The following is a 20022-nucleotide window of genomic DNA, read 5'->3' on the forward strand; positions in this document are numbered from 1 at the left end:
AGTCACAGAGGGCTGGATCTAAGGTACAGAAATTGATGTCACAATGTATCAAAGTAGGAGAAAAATTTCTGATCCAGTAATGCCTCCAAAAGTCATTCTAGTATCAACCATTTTAATTTGGGGATTTTTTCACAGTGGCACCCTAGTCCATAATGCATACGTCTCTGTTATATATACTGATACATATCATAGACTACATGATATGTGTGTATCTTACTTTCATACACACGCACATATGAAAATTTGAAATTTCATATTTTTCAGTTGTTAGACACGTGTGCCGTCAATAAATTTGTTTGTTTAGTTTTGTATTAGAATTAATTTATATTTCATAATCTGTGTCCGAAATCCAATTTGGATTCGTACAAAATCCGAATTTTCTTTAGGTCCGTTAACTTTTTGTAACAATTACGAATGTTCGTTATGATGAATTTATCATTATGAGGGGCTCCCACCATCCCTGTGCTGTACTGAATTCCTGGATTTTTAACTTCAGCATAACAAATAATTGTAATTAACGAACATTCTTATTTTATCTGATTCTGAATCTCCCATTGACTACCAGTACCAGTCTCCCACTCCCATATTAAAAAAGGTAATTTTCCCAAACCTCACTCAGCAGCAGACAAAAACCTCTGATTGGTCAACAAAACACCGGTCACATTTCCGTTGTAACGGAATTTGGACCCGAAATTAATAAACAAAATTTCGTATTTCGTACAAAATTTGTAAGCATAGCAATTCGTATTTCGGATACTTCCGAATGTACGAATTTCTGGAAATTTGTACGGACTTTTGATTCATACGAAACTAATCATACATGTCTATTGTCTGTTAGTTCTGTGAGGTTCCCCCATACCCTGAGTCACAAGTTTACCAGGGTTACGTGTTGTTATGCCTATAGGTCTTTTTGTATATGTAGTTCTTCTGGAGAAATGTTGTAACAGTCATAGCTATACTTATACAGATATATACTATACAAATTATTTACACATGTACTCTTTTGTTTTTAAATATACCAGCACCTACCCAGTTTTTGTCCTGAGAAAACTAATATCTTAGTGAAAAGGCGTTGACGAACAAGTTTTTGGAGGCATTACTGGATCAGAAATTTTTCTCCTACTTTGATACATTATGAAATCAGTTTCTGTACCTTAGATCCAGCCACCTGTAACTGCATCATTGGGTAACTGTGTCCATACAGGGTGCTGGTTATATGTTTTTTTTTTCATTTTAATTATGCTGTAATAAAATTTATACTTTTTTATTGATTTTCCCTCTCATTGTGTGCCCAAAAAGTCCACCAATTTTTTTGACTTGGTCAACCCTTATATATATATTTTGGATGATAGCATGGTGAGTGTCCTCCCTACCTAAATATATTTTTCATTTTAAGTACACGCATGATAAATATTGTGTAAGGTTAACACTTTATTTGCTCTCACAAAGACCTTTGTTTTCATCAGGATGGGGCATGCTTTGTTTAATTCCTGGACTGAGATACACAGCTTAGAAATGACACAATCATGTAAATCCTTGTGTCTGTACAGATCTCAAATGTGTTTATAAATTCCTGGCACAAATCAGCCTCTGGTTACAGCCTCTCACTTGTGCAAGTGATAATTTATGGATAAGAGATTAAGGAAATAGTTTCTCCTGCCTGCAGCAGAATGGAGATATAAATACAAAGTCACCAGACCAGATTCATTTAGAGGAGGGAAATGTTTGTGTGCCATCAATTTAGAGGCTTAGCAGAGAAAGAAGGGCTGATTTAGTAGATGCAAATACATTGGGGTTGAGTTACTAAAACTGGAGAGTGCAAAATCTGGTGCAGATCTGCAAAGAAACAAGCTGAAGTTAGAAGCTAATTGCCATCATGCACAGCTGCACTGGATTTTGCACTTTCCAGTTTTAGTAAATCAACCCCAATGTGTGAAAGTTCCCTTAAAGCACTCCGGGATTTTCAAAAAATCCCCCATTAGCACACCCCCCTACACAAAACACTAAAAAGTTATTACATTTGTGAAATTACTTATCATTGAAGAGGAAAGTCTGATTGAATTTTCAGCTCTGCAATTCAAAAAAATGCTGCATGTATGCTGCCAAGGAGGATCTGTTAGAACAGTGGTTGCATCATATCCTCCCCTCTCTCTCTCTCTCTACACTGTAATAAAACTACATTTCCCTTCATGCTTTGCAACTTGTAATGAATGTGGGAGGTACACTAGGCCTGTACATGTATATATGAACAAGCCCACTTCAACATAAATCACGCCCCTCATTCTACAGGCAGCAAGCCACACTACTCAGTAACATACAGCAGGATAGTTAGGTTACAGCCTTATGCCCTGTACACGTGGTCGGACTTTCCGACGGAAAATGTGTGATCGGGCTGTGTTGTCAGAAATTCCAATCGTGTGTGGGCTCCATTGGACTTTTTCTGTCAGATTTTCCGACACACAAAGTTTGAGATATGGTTCTAAAATTTTCCGACAACAAAATCCAAACGTTTAAATTCCGATCGTGTGTAGACAATTCTAACGCACAAAGTGGCACGCATGCTCAGAATAAACTATGAGACAAAAGCTATTGGCTACTGGCCTCTTTATAGTCCCATTGTACGTGTTGTACGTCACCTCGTTCTGAACGATCAGAATTTCTGACAACTTTGTGCGACCGTGTGTATGCAAGACAAGTTTGGGCCAAAATCCGTTGGAAAAAAATCTATGGATTGACGTCACAATGTCCGACCGGGTGTACAGGGCATTACAATGCAAAACGTGTTTGTGTTCTCTCCCCTCCAGACAGCACAGGAGATAATCATATTGTCCTTTCATGCTTTATGTAATTATTACTGAACTGTAGACACATCCCATAACTATATTATATATATATATATATATATATATATATATATATATATATATATATATATATACACTGCTAAATATTCCTTCTCATACAGCTTTGAGAGTTTTCTAACAGCCACACCACAGAAAGAGCCTGGCCTTGCTGCTTTACTTCAGCATGTGGCACAAGTAAATGTCAGCATGAGGAAAACAACTAATCTGTGCCCATAAATGTGGTCTCATCTCTGCCCATAAGCGCAACTTATCAGTGCCCACCAGTGCGGTTTCATCTATGCCCATTATTGCGGTCACATCTATGCCCACCAGTGCGGTCTCATCTATGCCCACCAGTGCGGTCTCATCTATGACGACCAGTGCAGCTTACCAGTGCGGTCTCAACAGTGCCCACCAGTGTAGCTTATCTGTGCCCACCAGTGCTGTCTCACCAGTGCCCACCAGTACAGCGTATCAGTGTCCATCAGTGTGGTCACACCAGTGCTCACCAGTGAAGCTTATCAGTGTCCATCAGTGTGGTCACACCAGTGCCCACCAGTGCAGCTTATCAGTGCGGTCACACCAGTGCAGCTTATCAATGCCCATCAGTGTGGTCACACCAGTGCAGATTATCTGTGCCCATCAGTGCAGTCACACCAGTGTCCACCAGTGCAGCTTATCAGTGCGGTGCCACCAGTGCAGCTTATCTGTGCCCATCAGCGTGACCACACCAGTGCCCACCAGTGCGTCTTATCAGTGCAGTCTCACCAGTGCCCACTAGTGCAGCTTATCAGTGCCCATCCATGTGGTTACACCAGTGAAGCTTATCAATGCCCATCAGTGCGGTCACACCAGTGCCCACCAGTGCAGATTATCTGTGCCCATCAGTGCTGTCACACCAGTGTCCACCAGTGCAGCATATCAGTGCTGTCCCACCAGTGCAGCTTATTTGTGCCCATCAGTGCGGTTCCACCAGTGCAGCTTATCTGTGCCCATCAGTGTGGTCACACCAGTGCCCACCAGTGCTTCTTATCAGTGCAGTCTCACCAGTGCCCACTAGTGCAGCTTATTAGTGTCCATCAGTGCGGTCACACCAGTGCAGCTTACCAGTGTCCACCAGTACAGAGCAGGGATCCGCATGACAGAGTGAAGATCTCAAATTGACAGATCTTTTATGTGAAAACACTGCTCACAATAATGTCCCACCTCCCGAGTCCCGGACCAGCATTGTGATAGACAGTGCACTGTTCCAATGCTGGTACGGAAGGTGGGACATTACAGCGATCAGTGTTTTTGTAATGGATGTGATCATGAGTGTTATAAGTGAAATGCCTATTTCTGGTACTCTTATAGATATAAGTGCTTATCTTTCACTATCAGCTATCAACCTTAATCATACTCAGTTAAGATGTCTGCCAGCTTCTCCCTTCATGTGGAATGAAACTGCAAATTTAAAAAGAAGATTGCACCTGAGACTACACCCAAGAGGAAGAATGGGCTGAAAACAGGACCCTAAATAGCTACAACAGTCTGCTTTTCCCTTTTTAAGACATAACCCAGCTAAAAAGCTTATACTCCGTCATAATAATGAATATGTATAATTTGTGGTTTGTACACGTTGTCTTTCATCTAATTTTTGATTTTGATAGTAAGATATCCGGCTCATTGTATATCAGCTGGAGTCCAGGAAATAAAATAAAGAAGTATCTGAATACTGAACTGTCTGCGTCAGTGTTTGACTTCAAGTGTGCATACTTTTATATTGAAGATTAATTTGGCCAGGGGGATAGAAACAAAGGTACCGAGCAGTTCTGGTTCGGTCCAAAACATTTTCACATACAAGAACTGTCAGCTTGAGCTCTCCACTCTGTCATGCGAATGCTCTCTGGTAACTCCCCCTGCTCTGCACTAAGAGAGATGGCAGGCGGGCGGCGGCAGAGGTGGGAGCAGTGGGGGCAGTGCTGGCAGGGACGAGGAGGGAGCAGAGAGGAAGGACTCCATCTCTATGGGCGGCACAGATCGGGGGCTGTGAGACCCCCTCCGCCCACTACAGCAAGCAGGAAGGCGGAAATAGGAATCCCTGCTCAGCTTTATAACTATTGGTGGGCAGTGACAAGCCCGCTGGCTGGGGATATAGAAGGAATAGCAGCTAGAGGTCTTACAAACAGGAAATCACTGGGCAGTAACGGCTTTTCTGCAAAATCATTAGGCTGCTACAGAGGAACTACATAGCTCAGAAGAACATGAATGGCATAGTTGGTGAAGGTAGGAGATCAGTAACAAGGACATGAAAAAAGTTTTTTCCTGGAGTTCTTCTTACTAATCATTTAAAAAGTAAATTCTTGTTTACTTTGAATAAAATTCACCTGCAGATGAAATATGTAAAAATGATTTTTTATTTTTACATGATCAGATAATTGAAGTGAACACCTCCGTCTTTCCATTAAGCTTATGCTGCCTTTGGATAGATTGCAGTACCTCTTGTGTAGGTGGTCAGCCAATATATATCTATTTTCTTCATTTGAAATTGCTTTTCAACTGTAAAAGCTATGTTACTCAAATTTGACTTGTGTCTCATCACTTCTGGTTTGCTTCTATCATCTTTGTAAGAAAGTCTCCACCCCCATGGAAATTTTCACATGTGAATAATCCATCTTAAAATACAAGTAGCAGAGGTAACAAGTGTAATATTAGACAACGAAATGCCTGGAGCTAAAGGAAAAGTCAATGTATAAGGCCAGCATGACTGGGGCTTACTGGGAGGCTGGGACACACATAGGGTAAGTAGCTAATAGGTTTCTTCCCTCTTCCTTATTTTCTACATTTTAAATTTTTGGGGGGGATTTTGGATTTTTTTTACTTTCAAATAGTTTTATTCTTTTTTCAAGAAGTACAAAAATAACATTAACAAAAGTGATGTATACAATATACATGAGGCCAAAGATACTTCTCCTATGTAGGGTATGCAAGTCGGACCATAAACATAAAGAAGCAAGTAATCCTACTACGTTATCATTAGCCTTTCAATGAGCTCAGGCAAAAGTTTAGAAAAGGATTGGAGTCCCGGAGGGACCATCCCAGCACCCCTAACTGGAACTAACTGTGCCAGGATAGCCTCCGCCCGGGGTCCCAAAGTATACCAACATCATATGCTAGCCAAGAGCATGTCCAAAAAGATAGTGACATGGGTACCTGGCTTGTAAGCCTCCCTATATGGTCCCTTTGACTGAAAAACCAAAAGGCAAAATGGCTACAAAAACAGTCTGATTATATAAGGTGGCCTTGTTACAATCCTAATAAGAATAAAAGCAAAAAAAAAAAAAGAGGAGGGAGAAAGAAAGAAAAAAAATAAAAATAAAACCAAAACCTGAATATTAAGACAAATATGGGAGAGTGGTAGGAAACATAGCAGAAAATGGGATAGAGAGGTAGGAGGTAGAGCCAATCAACGGGACATAAACCTGTCAAGCACAGTCGATAAGTGGTTATTTGGCTAGGAAGGGATTTTGGATTTTTATGCTTTGATTGTATTTTGATAGTTATTATTTATTTAATTATACAACAAATATGCTCTTGGGAATGTATTTGACTTGCATGTTTCTACAAAATTGCCCTTTTGTGATCCAGTTGTTGTATTGGAAGTAACCCCCCCCCCCCCTACATATCTTTCCTCTTATTTTTCTCTCCCTTTTGTTTCTGGCTTCTTTCTTCTCCTTTTTTCCTTTTCCTTCCTTTTCTTTTCTTTCCTTTTCCCCTTAGTCAACTTTTATTTTTCCTCTTTTTTCAGTATTCTTCTTTATTTGTTTTTTCTTTTCCAATTTTACAGTTTCTCAGCCTGGTTGGTTGCTGACATGATGTCGTGGTGTATTTTGGGGCCACAAAGCACCGTCTGATACAGCCATCACGGCTGTCAGTGGTTCTTTTAGCTCCAGGAGGGAGACAGTCTTGTCTCCTCCTGCGGCTGTGCCAAACAGCTGGACCGCCCCCCCCCCCACTCCTATTGGTTGCGGTGTGCCAGCTAGAGCACGGACAGGTAAGTGATCGCCATTTCCAGCAGCGCGGACTGGACGTATAAACAGATGCTTCAGGCTGGCGTCCCCCACAGCTGTTCTTTTTCCCCCATATGCAGTGCTGGCACTGAAGTGTAGACTACCAGGGAACATTATTCTATAAGGTAACAAGCCTCAGCCAATATTCTATGCCTAACAGCCAGAGGTATATCCTCTGACTGTGTGTGCTGTTTTTTATATAGAAAAAACCCTTTTCCCATTTTCCTTCACCATACTTTTTTCTTTAACAGATATCCTTTAGGGACTACTTATCTCTGGTCTACTGGGCTTTTATTAACGGGAAGGTTCCCTAAACTAACAGCCAGTATATTACTAGATATCCTGGATATCATTTGTGTTAAACATCACTAACTACTCTTTTGGTAACTGGCATAAATCTGCCTTATAGGTGAGATAATTAAAATTCTTTTTATCTTCCTTTTCTATGATGGCTTTTTCCAATTATATAATATTCAATGTTAATAGCAATATTAATATCCATATATACAGATTAAGTTGAGAAGTTCCCTGAAGAATTGTTCTCCTGAGTTTCTCTGAATCTCCATTAGCATTGAGGATACCGCTCTCTGCTCATTCTTGTTTTTCCTTTCTTGTGATTAATGTAGGTGAGAACAAACTTGCAACTATGTTCATATTGACATGCTCCCTGTATATTGCCCATGTAACTAATTAACCCTTTATACGTTAAGTCCGTTCCCATAATCTCCATGTGCCATGTTCAACTCAGGTTTTCTCCTAGGGGGTCCCTGATTGGTTGGGGGTTATTGTGCGGCCCTGCTGAGTTCACTGGGGTAATAGTATTACTATATGTTAATGTTGAATAAACATACAAAATGTTCTAAATGTAATTATAGAAACTTTTCTTGTTCATAGAATTTGCCACAAGCTTCTGAAGAAGCGTTTTGTTTATGCGCACCATGTAGAGCGAGTGATCAGTTTGGTCCTCGAAATTTTCGATTGCAATGTGTATGTAGGTGGTGCGTTGTTCATGCTCATATGCATGAATAACGCACAACACTTATATATTTTGTGAATGTTCAATTCAATTTTGAGTAACTGTCTTGATCCTATTTTTATAATAAATACATTTTTAATATACTGTACCTTGGTGTTATGCATAAAAAGTCCATCATCCAAAATTTTGAATTAGTTTCTTTCAACAATTCAATTATCGGGACGTGGCAAATTATACCAAAGTGTCGTATCCATACTACCTCTCTGTGGAGATACGAATTTCAAATTGCAAGCATGTAAGACCCTAAAATGGTTCATTAGCATTTATTTCTAACTCCAGGAAACACATTCATTACTGAAGAATGTGAACGACATTGGAATTACAACTACTCAATCATATAGAGGGAGGGCTCCGCCTGTTTCTAAAAGGGGTTTTTAGATTCTGATAAGTTTCCCCACACTCAGATCCCCCACATCCACCAGAATGAGGCCCTTGTCCTTATCCTCATAGGGACAGGGTGCATTGCCAGGGGTACTATATATCATTTGCTAGGCTTGTGCAATTTGTTTCGCAACGAAATGTAATTCGGCCGAATTTTGCATCTTTCAGACATCCGGATGCATTCGAATGTCCGAATAAAAAGATAATGAATAACAACGAATACGAAAGAAATATAACGCATGAATTCGAATGAATTTGACATGATTCTGTAATTCTTTAAAGATCTAATGAAACAAAAGGTCAGCTCAAAGTAAATCTTAAAGTCCAATCAGCTAATTAATTTTGTGGCGGAGGATGGATTACTGGCAAAGTGCATTCTTGAGAACTGAGTTAGAAGGGTGTTGTATTGTATTTGAGCCGAGGAGAAGAGACATTGTCATTGTGTGTGTTAAAAGATTCAATAAACAAACGACTTTCCAAACTACGAATCATTATCACGAATGTCTATACATACATAAATAGCGAATTTCAACGAATACGAACGAATGAATTTGACACTCTACGAATAATAACGAATTATCCGAAAACGTATTAACGTAACATAACAAATATAACAGAATGAAATGATGCATTTTACGAATGACAACGAACCGAAACTAAACGAAATTTTATGTTGTGCACAAGTCTACCCTTTGCTCATTCACATAGGATAGGGGTTACATATCTAGGGTCCTCTTATTCTAAAGTCCCCCACCATAGACTTAGGACAAGGTGCCTTGAGGAGGAGCTTCCAGTGTTCATGGCATATGATCTGGTATGGGGAAAGAGGGTGCATGCTCACTGCCCCCCTTTCCTGGCTAGCTGTTGGGGGGAACCAATGTCTTTTTTCCCTTAAAGGGACAGTACACATTGTTGGTAAATGTTTTACCAATTCACACAGGGGGGCTGGGATCTGGGGGTCCCCTTGTTAAAGGGGGCTTCCAGATTCCGATAAGCCCCCACCCGCAGAGGCCCACAACCACCGGGCAAGGGTTGTGGGGATGAGGCCCTTCTCCCCATCAACATGGGGACAAGGTGCTTTGAGGGGCTACCTCAAAGCACCCTACCAATGTTGAGGGCATGTGGCCTGATATGGTTCAGGAGGGGGGGGTGCTCTCTCGTACTCCCTCTTTTCCTACGGCCTGCTAGGTTGCGAGCTCGGATAAGGGTCTGGTATGGATTTTTGGGGGGACCCACGCCATTTTTTTTTTAAATTTTGGTTCGGAGTTCCCCTGTGGGGAAATCCCCATGCTGTTTTTATCATTGAACTTTTATGTGTATTGCGGACCGACAATTCATTATAGTTGCGAGTAGTTTTAAATGACTTTTTTTCCTTTAGAAATGTCATTTTGCTGTCAGACTGTTCTAAACATGGGAAACATGCGGCCCTTTACAGGCACACTATAGACACCACCCAGATATAAAAATTTAAAGGAACATTACACTTTCATGGTTTCATTTTAAGCCTTATTAAAATCACTGCTCCCAAAAAAACTGCAGTTTTTAAAACTTTTTTTGCATTGATACATGTCCCCTGGGGCAGGACCCAGGTCCCCAAACACTTTTTATGACAATACCATGCATATAAGCCTTTAAAATGAGCACTTTTGATTATTCATGTTTATGTACCATAGACTTTAATGGCCTTCACATATTCAAACACATTTTTTGCCTGTTCGCATGTTCTGGTGCGAACAGAACGGGGGGGGGGGGGGGGGGTTGTTTGGCTCATCCCTAGTTACAATGTGGCAGTCTAGTAATGGTTATAAGGCTGTAGGTGTCTATAAAGACTTTAGATCTATAAATAAGTCAATTTGTACTCTATTTTATATTGTTCTCTGTTATTTATATTGTTTATTCCAATTTGCATTTTGGTAATAAAAAAGGCTGCTATGCTATTTGACTCCAAAAAGAACAAAGTCATCTTGTCATGCCAAAGATGATACAGGTCAATGGCAGGTGAAGGTGGGAGGTTAAAGGTATAGAAAGCTACATTATCTGTGTATATTTTAGTCAAAGGTTTCATTTCACATGATAGTCACAAACACTATATGTCTCAACAAAGATAATGTTTTTTTAATCTGTTTCTATTATCTGCATGACTCAAGCAGGGAGTAGACTGCAACCATACACTTCCAGCATGACTGGATAAATACAGTCTACAAACCTTTGATTCTTCTGCTAGTTCTCTATTCACTGATTCATCGTGGATGTAAAGGATTCACTATATGAAAAATATCCTGTTTTTGCAGATGTAACAAAGGCTGATAAAAAGAATGCACTGTTGCTGAATCTAGCTGGAAAAAAAAAGCGTATAATATTTATAACACTTTCATATTACCTGCTGACACATACATTAATGTGAAGGAAAACTCACAGTTTTTTGTCTACCCTAAAAAGAGTGTGCAATATGAAATCTACATATCTAGACAAAATAATTGCAGAACAAAGTAGGGGACTTTTAAAGGTACTGGAAAGAGTCATAAACTGCATACAGTTTATAAATATTGTATTTTTTTATTTAGACAATCATAAAATAGTACATACTTAAATCCAATAGCAAGGCTCACACATAGTAAAACACTACACCACCATGCTCATATTCCCTATGCTACCTAAATATTTTTCTAAACAATGAGAACAATGTCTTCTAAAGATCCATTTATAGCATAATCACAACATTATTGGAGAAAAATTAGCAATTGACTCTGCACGATTCATTGGTTTACGACTTCTTCAGGAGTTATTGGTTGAAAATGGTGACAAGACATTTGTACTTAGTCTGTAATTTTGTAGATATTATTGTCAATTATAGTGTCTTTTTGTATTGTATATTTTGGATTACCAACAATTACTCACTATTAACTCTTGGAGTTGGAAATCAACTACAATAATGTTGTGATTATGCTATGAATGAATCTTTAGAAGACAGTGTTCTCACTATTTAGACAGACAGCACAATAGACTTACAGAACTCCATTTTTACAATGTATTTTACATCAGATAAGCGTACTGGTCAAAAACTGTAAATCTTTAAACAGGACAGATACTAACATGCTGTAGCTCCATTAATTTAGAAGAAATGCATTGAAACATTCTGAGTTCATCTAAAGCAGTTCACTAAAGCAGTGCTTCTCAACTCCAACCCCAACAGGTCATGTTTTCAGGCTTTCCATTATTTTGCACAGGGGGATTTGATCAGTTTCACTGCCTTAGTAATTAATACAACCATTTCATTTGACGGAAATCCTGAAAGCATGACCTGTTGGGGTGCCTTGAGGACTGGAGCTGAGAAACAATGCACTAGGGCTCTATAAACTTTGGCACCAAAATACTAGGATTGAATGATGTTGCAATTGTGGGTGGGGCTTAGGCACCCTAGTGAGGCACACTAAAAACTATGCTTGCTAATTGCCTGAGTTTTTGGTTATGCAAACTCAACATTAAAGCACAACTCCAGACTTAGAAGCAGGCTACAATGAACAACGTAACTCTCTAGCAACCCAAAGCTAACTTGCTGTACTGTTAAGCACTTCAGACACCACTACAGTTAGAGGACACAAACTTCCAGGTGCAAAGAATTTAGAAACTGGTGCCACAGAGCCTGCACAGTGTATCAATTATGATACACTGTTGAACTGGGTGATCCAAGAGTCCTGACCTGAAGTAGAGATTGTGGGTGGCTCTGTGGCAGAAGCCTGGCCATATAACAAGCTTGTTGTGACTGCTTTGTAATAGGGAGTCAAAGCGTTCTGTAGGCAAGAGACATTTAGTGTTTGGTTGAAGTACATATTGGTGTATAAATATATGTACTCTTGCCGAAGATTTCACACCCTTCACAATTGGCATTTTAATGGAATTTTTTCACTTTGACTTGACTTTATGTATTGATATAATTAAATTCTTTAGTTTTGTTTGTTATTTATAATTTGCACTATATTGTATATATGCTCAGCACTTTTGTTTATTAGTTGTTGTGACCAATTTATATCTGTTGGTGTGCTTGCTTCTATATTCTTGTTAAATTTTCACTTTTAGCGCAGTTAAAAGATTTTCTCTAATCTGCTCCTATCGCTTACACCAAATTACTCTCCTCAGGCCCCACCACTAAAAGTAAAAAAGGGGCAGGGTCTTCTGGTTGATGTCATTGATCAAGTATGGACAGGATCATATTTGGTCATAGATGTCATGGGATCCCAGAGAGAGGTCATCAGTTTACCTGCACCTCATTGAACATCAATGATATCCTGATAATTTGGTCAGGTCCATATGAAATATGTATTGATTTTTTGTACTTTTAAAATAGGAATCTAATTTATAATTCACAATGATATATCATATGAATACTCTATCTTCCTTGGACCCTTTATATTTTTATAAGACATGGTAATTTCATTAGGACAACATTATTTAGAAAAACTTTGGCTAGCTACACATATACTGTATTATACATATATGTGTATTAGATGCAATCACAAAAATTAAACTATGCACTGAACTATGCTGCACTAAATGTGCAGTAACACACTAAAATATACAGTGTTAAATGTGCACTAAAATATTCATAGTTAAACGCGCACTAATGCACTGAACTATACTGCGTTAAACGTGCAGTAACGCACTGAACTATAACCATATTTGGTAAATACAGAATCACAGTATATATAAAATGATATTATTATACTATACTATAAGTAGTTGAAGGGAAGCTTCAGAATGGCAAAGATGTTTTTATTACAAATTATGTGAGCAGACTGCAATTCCACTTTAAGGAAGATTAAAAGACTTTCAAGTGAAACCACATATTGATCAAGCTGTGAATGCAGTTATGCAAATGCATAATAGAATTTTGTTTCACTAAAGGCTAAATATCTCTGCAGAATTGAAACATCTTGAAGCGCAAAATACAGTCGTATACGTGTTTAGCCTACTTCATTGGTATCCCCTATTGTCTTCACTGAAAGACTTGGATAATGTAAGCATAGATAGGCAGAAGCCATCATTTGTCAGGAAGCCTTATTTCACAACAAATATTATTATTATTTCTGCCCTTAGTCAGCCAAATATATGTTTTAATGTTAGACCTGAAAGCAAGTTATAATCATGGATTCAAGGTTTCTTTCAACTGAACTGTGACAAGGCTGAAGTCATGCTAATTGGCTCCCATTAACTTTGTAAAGCCAGTCCTTTAACTTTAACCCTTGACTGTGCTATGAGTTTAAGTCTAAATTGAAAAATATGGGAGTGATTTTTGATGCTAGTAACATTTGATTCACATGTATCACCAGAAAATCTGTGAGAACTGCACCCTATATTATTATACTCTGGCTGAAAAAGAATATTTATTATTATATTTGTATTCTCCGAATTTGACTACTTGAATGTTGTACTTGCCGAGGCACCTAGTTCCTCACTAAACACATCCCAGTATGCCAGAATCCTGACTAGGTCCAGTGTAAGTAAACATATTATTTCTATCTTAGAGCCCTTCCCCTGGCTACCTGTTTCACATTAAATTTGAAACTCCCATGCGAAGATCTATAAGATGCTGCACCCCATTATCTGTCTAAATGATGTATATCACCCTTCGCATCCTTCGCACCTTTAATTCTGGTCTTCTATGTGTCCCTCAAAGTCATCTATACTCTATGAGGAACAGGGTCTTCTTCTCGTATGCCCCAAAGATCTGGGATTCTCTTCCAATAACATCAGAGAGTCACCTTCTTTAACCGCTTCAGCCCTGGAAGATTTGGTTAATTTTTTTCTCAGTTTAGGCCGATATGTATTCTTCTACATATTTTTGGTAATAAAAATCACAATAAGCATATATTGATTGGTTTGCACAAAAGTTATAGCGTCTACAAAATAGGGGATATATTTATAGCATTTTTATTTTTTATTTTTTTTTCACTAGTAATGGCGGCGATCTGCAATTTTTATCATGACTGCAACATTATGTCGGACAAATCGGACAATGTTGACACATTTTTGGGACCATTGGCTTTTTTACAGTGATCAGTGATATAAAAAATGCACTGATTATTGTAAAAATTTCACTAGCAGTGAAGGAGTGAACACTAGGGGGTGATCAATGGGTTAACTATGTTTCTTAGTGTGTGTTCTAACTGAAGGGGGATGAGACTAGCTAGGGGAAGAGATAGATCAGTATTCATTCTTTGTATGAACACACGATCAGTCTCTTCTCCCCTCAGAGAACCAGGATCTCTGTGTTTACACACAGAGATCCCGGTTCTCACTGTGTCACAAGCGATAGCGGGAGTCCACAGTAATTGCAGGAGCCCAGCAGTCATTGCGACCGCCAGACACCCGAATCGGCGAGTGCGCCCCTAGTGACCACAAATAGAAGCAACATAACATGGCGGCTATTCATGCAGCAGCAGCATGTTGCTGCAGTACAACTGCGGTGGCTGATCGGCAAAAGATTAAACTCTTTCAAATCAAATTTGAAAATATTCTTCTTTAGAAAAGCCTTTACCTAACTGCTCCTTTTTTGTTCTTTTCTTGTGCACCATTTGTTCTCATTTCTTTTGTAAAGTTCTATGAGAAGGTACCTTTAAAGGTGCTATATAAAATAAAGTGTATTATTATTATTATTATTATTATTATAGTAATTATTATCATTATTCATGTTATTATTTACTACTTCCAGAAAGCAAATACATAATAAGTTGGTTTCTCATAATGGAATACGATGTAACAATCCTAGACTGAACAGCTGTTAAGCTGGTCAGTTTATAAAAATAAGGTTTGGATGCTCCTCACTAAATTTAGTTTCGTCAAGGTTTCGTCAAGGGGCTTGAAAGGTTGGACATACATACTTTCTTTTTCTCCCATTCAGGGTGTTTGGCTGAGAATTTCCCATCATCGTGCCAGTCCAAAAGTCCTTGGAACCATTTTGATACAAAAGCACAATAGCAACATAACATTATTGAATTTGGTATTGGTCCCTGATCTAAAAATCAAAACATTTTTTTTTTGTTCAAAGTGAATTTAAAGTGTTTCACTTATGTGAAGTGAGTAACTTTATTTACATTTGTATGCCAGCTTTTTTTATAACCAGTCACAGATCAAACAACAATGATAAAACTGTTATACAGTGAAAAAGAGTCCTGCTGAATAAGTGTCATACAGCCTTATAGTAGATAGAGGCCCCAAAAAATGATACTGCAAAATATCACCACAGAAAAATCGAATAAAGCAACCTGGAACTGAATACCGTGGCACCTATGTAAAATTTGATTTAGAAGATAGCTCATCTGTAAGATGGCACCTAAGTAATATTTTATTTAGCACCTTAGTAATGGGTAATGCGATATCTCTGTAAACTCAATTACATTTTTATAGCAACCTGACACTGTAACACAGCATCTGATTCACATGCTGAATAGCAACCTGAAACTATAAGGTTTATAAAAAAAATATTACAAAAATTAGCTGTTTCTTCCATCAAAACTGTATATAAATTCATTCTGTGCAAATGGTGTGAAACTGCATTATGGTCAGTGGATAAAGCTGAGGAGCATACTTGTTTCTTATGACACTCGATGCCATCCAGTGGCCATAATGCAGTATTTTATGCATTCTATGAATGACATTTATCTGAAGAGAATATAGTCTAAGAACTATTGATTTTGCATCTGTACAGAATGAATTTACTTTCAGTTTTGGAGGAAGAGCAACATTTATAGGAATACATCCATGGAACTTCACTAACTGCAGTATAGCAATCTATAACTGTATTTATTTTATATATTTTTTTCTTGTTTTATTGTTTTTTATTAACTTTTTTACATAAACAAAGAGAACGGTACACTTAGACTGTTATACATTGTAATATGGTAATGAAAGTCATTTGAAGGAAAATGTATGACATAGTAAACAAACATACCTAGGTGAAGAATACAATCTATATTAATTGTCGATTGTGGGGTAAGGAGTGCTACCCCCCCCCACGCCCAGACACCCCACCTGGGAGCAAGCTGTGCCGGGGGGGGGGGGGACAACACAACCCACCTTATTGTTCACCTATGTACATATAACAATAGGACATTTACCCAACATAGCTCAATATTTTGCCGTTTATGCATGAAGGTATGTATGTACAGTATATTATTGTACCTTGGAAAAAAGTAAAAAGGTAAGGATCAAAACAACAAAGTAATAAAGTAGATAAGAATAAAAACTGGGAATTACCACCATTAAAAAGCTAATCAACATCATTAAGTATTATGCTGGTTGAAATTCCAATGTATCTTGTGGACCATAATAGCAATTTTACTGTAAATTGAGAGATTGAGTTAGATGATTATGCAAAGAACCTTTCATTTCTTTTTTTATTTAAGTTTTTTATTGAAAAATTAGAAACATTGTAAAAAAAGTTCACCTGCGCAGGGGTGTTATAAGATCTAAAATATGAAACAGTGAAATAACTGTTGTCAAGAGGGTTTGCAGATATAAACGCCAAATGGTCAATTCTGCCACAGGTGTAGTAAAGAATACAGAGGGGAATATACCTGTATCAGCGACATGTAGTACACTGTCATATGTATTACTTAACTGCCAGTCATCTCATCACCCCGGCACCCCATATGTGATCAAACTATGCCATGGTCAGCGAGACCGCCTGGCCTTCGATTGCTGAATAATTCAGTTTATATTCAAAGGAAGAAGAAAGTAAACCATTAATAAGCTGCCAGGTAAATTACCCTATGACCCAAGTGACAAAAGGACATCTAGATCTGTGCTGTAGGATGGGAACTTTCAGCTTGTTCCGTAAACAATCAAGAGCATTTGTGAGAGGAAGAAGGATTTTTGTCACGATCATAGCCCAACATCCTGCCAGCAGATGCTGTTAGGAGTGATGGGAACATTGATAGAAAAGAGGAGGTAGAAGTAGAGAAATTGAAACAGAGAAAGGGAAGGAGAAAGGAGGAGGGCGTGGGGTGAGGGTGTGGGCTTCAAGGAGAGCTAGGAGATGTAGGTAGGCTGACTTCCGGAGGGCTGTCAGTGAGAAGGAAGGACCTTGGTGTTAAAGGAAAATTCCAAAATGTCGTGCCCAGGATTCCAAAACGTGTTTGAAATTCTCAAGTTTGTCAAGGATTGTAGTAGAGGTTCCTTCCTGATACATGTTCCAGGATTTTTTGTTTGGTTAAATGTAGGGATGAGCCCGATGTTAGAGTCAAACAATTTGGGGTGTTCGCAGAAAATTCAAAAGCCGCGGAACACCCTTTGAAAGTCTATGGGAGAAATCAAAAGTGCTATTTTCTAAGGCTTATATGTATGGTATTGTCATAAAAAGTGTTTGGGGAGCTGGGTCCTTCCCCAGGGGACATGTGTCAATGCAAAAAAAAGTTTTAAAAACAGCCGTTTTCAGGAGTAGTGATTTTAATAATGCTTAAAGTGAAACAATAACAGTGAAACAGTCCTTTAAATTTCGTATGTGGGGGGTGTCTATAGTATGCCTGTAAAGTGGTGCATGTTTCCCGCGTTTACAACAGTCCCTGCACAAAATGAAATTTCTAAAGGAAAAAAGTAATTTAAAAGTACTCATGGCTATAATGAATTGTGAGACCCGGCAATACACATAAAAGCCAAAAAAAAACCGACATGGGATTCCCCCACAGTCCATTACCAGGCCCTTTGGGTCTGGTATGAATATTAAGCGGAACCCCGAACCAAATTTTTTTTTTAAATTGCATGAGCCCTTTAGGTCTGGTATGGATATTAAGGGGAACCCTGCACCAAAATTTCAAAATAAAATGGCATTGGGGTCCCCCTCAAAATCCATACCAGACCATTATCCGAGCATGTAACCTGGCAGGCTGCAGGAAGAGAGGGGGGGACGAGAGAGCGCCCCCCAAACCTTACCAGGCCGCATGTCCTCAACAAGGGGAGAGTGCTTTGGGGTAGCCCCCAATGCACCGTGTCCCCATGTTGATGAGGATAAGGGCCTCATCCCCACAACCCTTGCACGATGGTTGTGGGGGTCTGTAGGCAGGGGGCTTATCGGAATCAGGAAGCCCCCTACCTCTACCATTAAAAAAGTGTAACATTTATAAAAATGACATGACGTGGCTTGGGACAAGTCCTTTATTAAAAAATAAAAAAAATAAAAATGTGCTACGAAGTCCCGGGGGTCACCCGGGAACATTATGGTGTGGCTCTGCCCTCAGTTATAAAAAAACTGTCAAAGCGAAGACTCCCATGGAGGCGGGTCAGTCGCGTCTTTTTTTCAGTCCATGGGTGGAGCAAGAGAAGAAGAAGACGACTTTGTGGGACATTTTAATTTTTTAATAAAGGACTTGTCCCAAGCCGTGTCCTTTTCACACTTTTGTTGTGAAATGCTAGGGGTACATTTGTACCCCGTTACCATTTCACGCAGAGGGAGAGGCTGGGATCTGGGGGTCCCCTTGTTAAAGGGGGCTGCCAGATTCAGATAAGCCCCCTGCCCGCAGACCCCCACAACCACTGGGCAAGAGTTGTGGGGATGACGTCCTTGTCTCCATCAACATGGGGACATGGTGCTTTGGGGGGCTACCCCAAAGCACCCTCCCGATTGTTGAGGGCATTTGGCCTGGTACGGTTAAGGAGGGGGGGTGCTCTCTCGTCCCTCTTTTCCTGTGGCCTGCCAGGTTGCGTGCTCGGATAATGATCTGGTATGGATTTTTGGGGGAACCCTACACCATTTTTCAAAATTTTCCCCTTAATATCCATACCAGACCCAAAAGGTCTGATAATGGACTGTGGGGGAATTCCATGCTATTTTTTCAATGACTTTTATATGTATTTCCGGGGCGACAATTCATTATAGCCGTGAGTACTTTTAAATTACTTTTTTCCTTTAGAAATGTAATTTTGTGCAGGGACTCTTGGAAACACGAGAAACATGTGGCACTTTACAGGCATACTATAGACAACCCCCAGGTACGAAATTTAAAGGAATATTTCACTTTTATTGTTTCACTTTAAGCATTATTAAAATCACTGCTCCCGATAAAACGGTTGTTTTTAAAACTTTTTTTTGCATTGATACATGTACCCTGGGGCAGGACCTAGTTCCCCAAACACTTTTTTGACAATAACTTGCATATAAGCCTTTAAAATTAGCACTTGATTTTTTGCCTGTTCGCATGTTCTGCTGCAAACCGAACTGGGGGGTGTTCAGCTCATCCCTAATTAAACAAAAGGGAACCATTGCGGGATTCCAAGCCTGAGCTATTGATAGATTAGCTCCTAGGAGGATGAAGTGAATTGGAGTTTGGGTGTATTTTGGAAGTTTGGGTATCTTTTGTTTTAGAAGGGCTATTGCTGGGTCTTGGGTGACCACTGTTCAAGTGATTTTGCAGATTAGGTTGAATAGTTTGTTCCAGTAGTCTCTGAGTCTGGGGCATTGCCACATGATATAGAAGAGAGATCCCAAGTAACCGCATCCTCTGAAACATAAGGGTGATGACTGTGAATAAAATTTAGTTATACGTGTTGGTACCAACCGGACATGACCCTTGAGATCTGCTTCAATCAAGGAGATGTTAAGGATCCCCTTGATTGCGCTAGTGAAGTGAGAGTGCCAAGTGTCCAAATCCCACTCGATCTCAAGTTCACTTTCCCAGCTCTGAATGTAAGATGCTTTCCCTGGCAGTTCAGCTAAAGCTGA

At 39.2% G+C, this 20022-nt stretch overlaps 1 protein-coding gene across 5 annotated transcripts in view; it reads right to left on the bottom strand.

Moving 5' to 3' along the window:
- The window catches only part of HRH2 (histamine receptor H2), a 224311-nt gene that overhangs the window by 112086 nt on the left and 92203 nt on the right, over positions 1-20022 (bottom strand). The window contains exon 1 of one of the 5 annotated variants that reach the window (XM_077472618.1): positions 10516-10647. The exons of the other annotated variants lie outside the window; for them this stretch is intronic. The gene's annotated coding sequence lies outside the window, so the exon portion shown is untranslated. Of the gene's footprint in view, positions 1-10515; positions 10648-20022 lie in introns of those variants that run through there. 5 annotated transcript variants of the gene reach the window in all.

This window comes from Lithobates pipiens, unplaced genomic scaffold, assembly GCF_037356315.1.
Source record: "Lithobates pipiens isolate NorthernLeopardFrog02 unplaced genomic scaffold, aLitPip1_a1.2 Scaffold_8, whole genome shotgun sequence".
Lineage (NCBI taxonomy): Eukaryota > Metazoa > Chordata > Amphibia > Anura > Ranidae > Lithobates > Lithobates pipiens.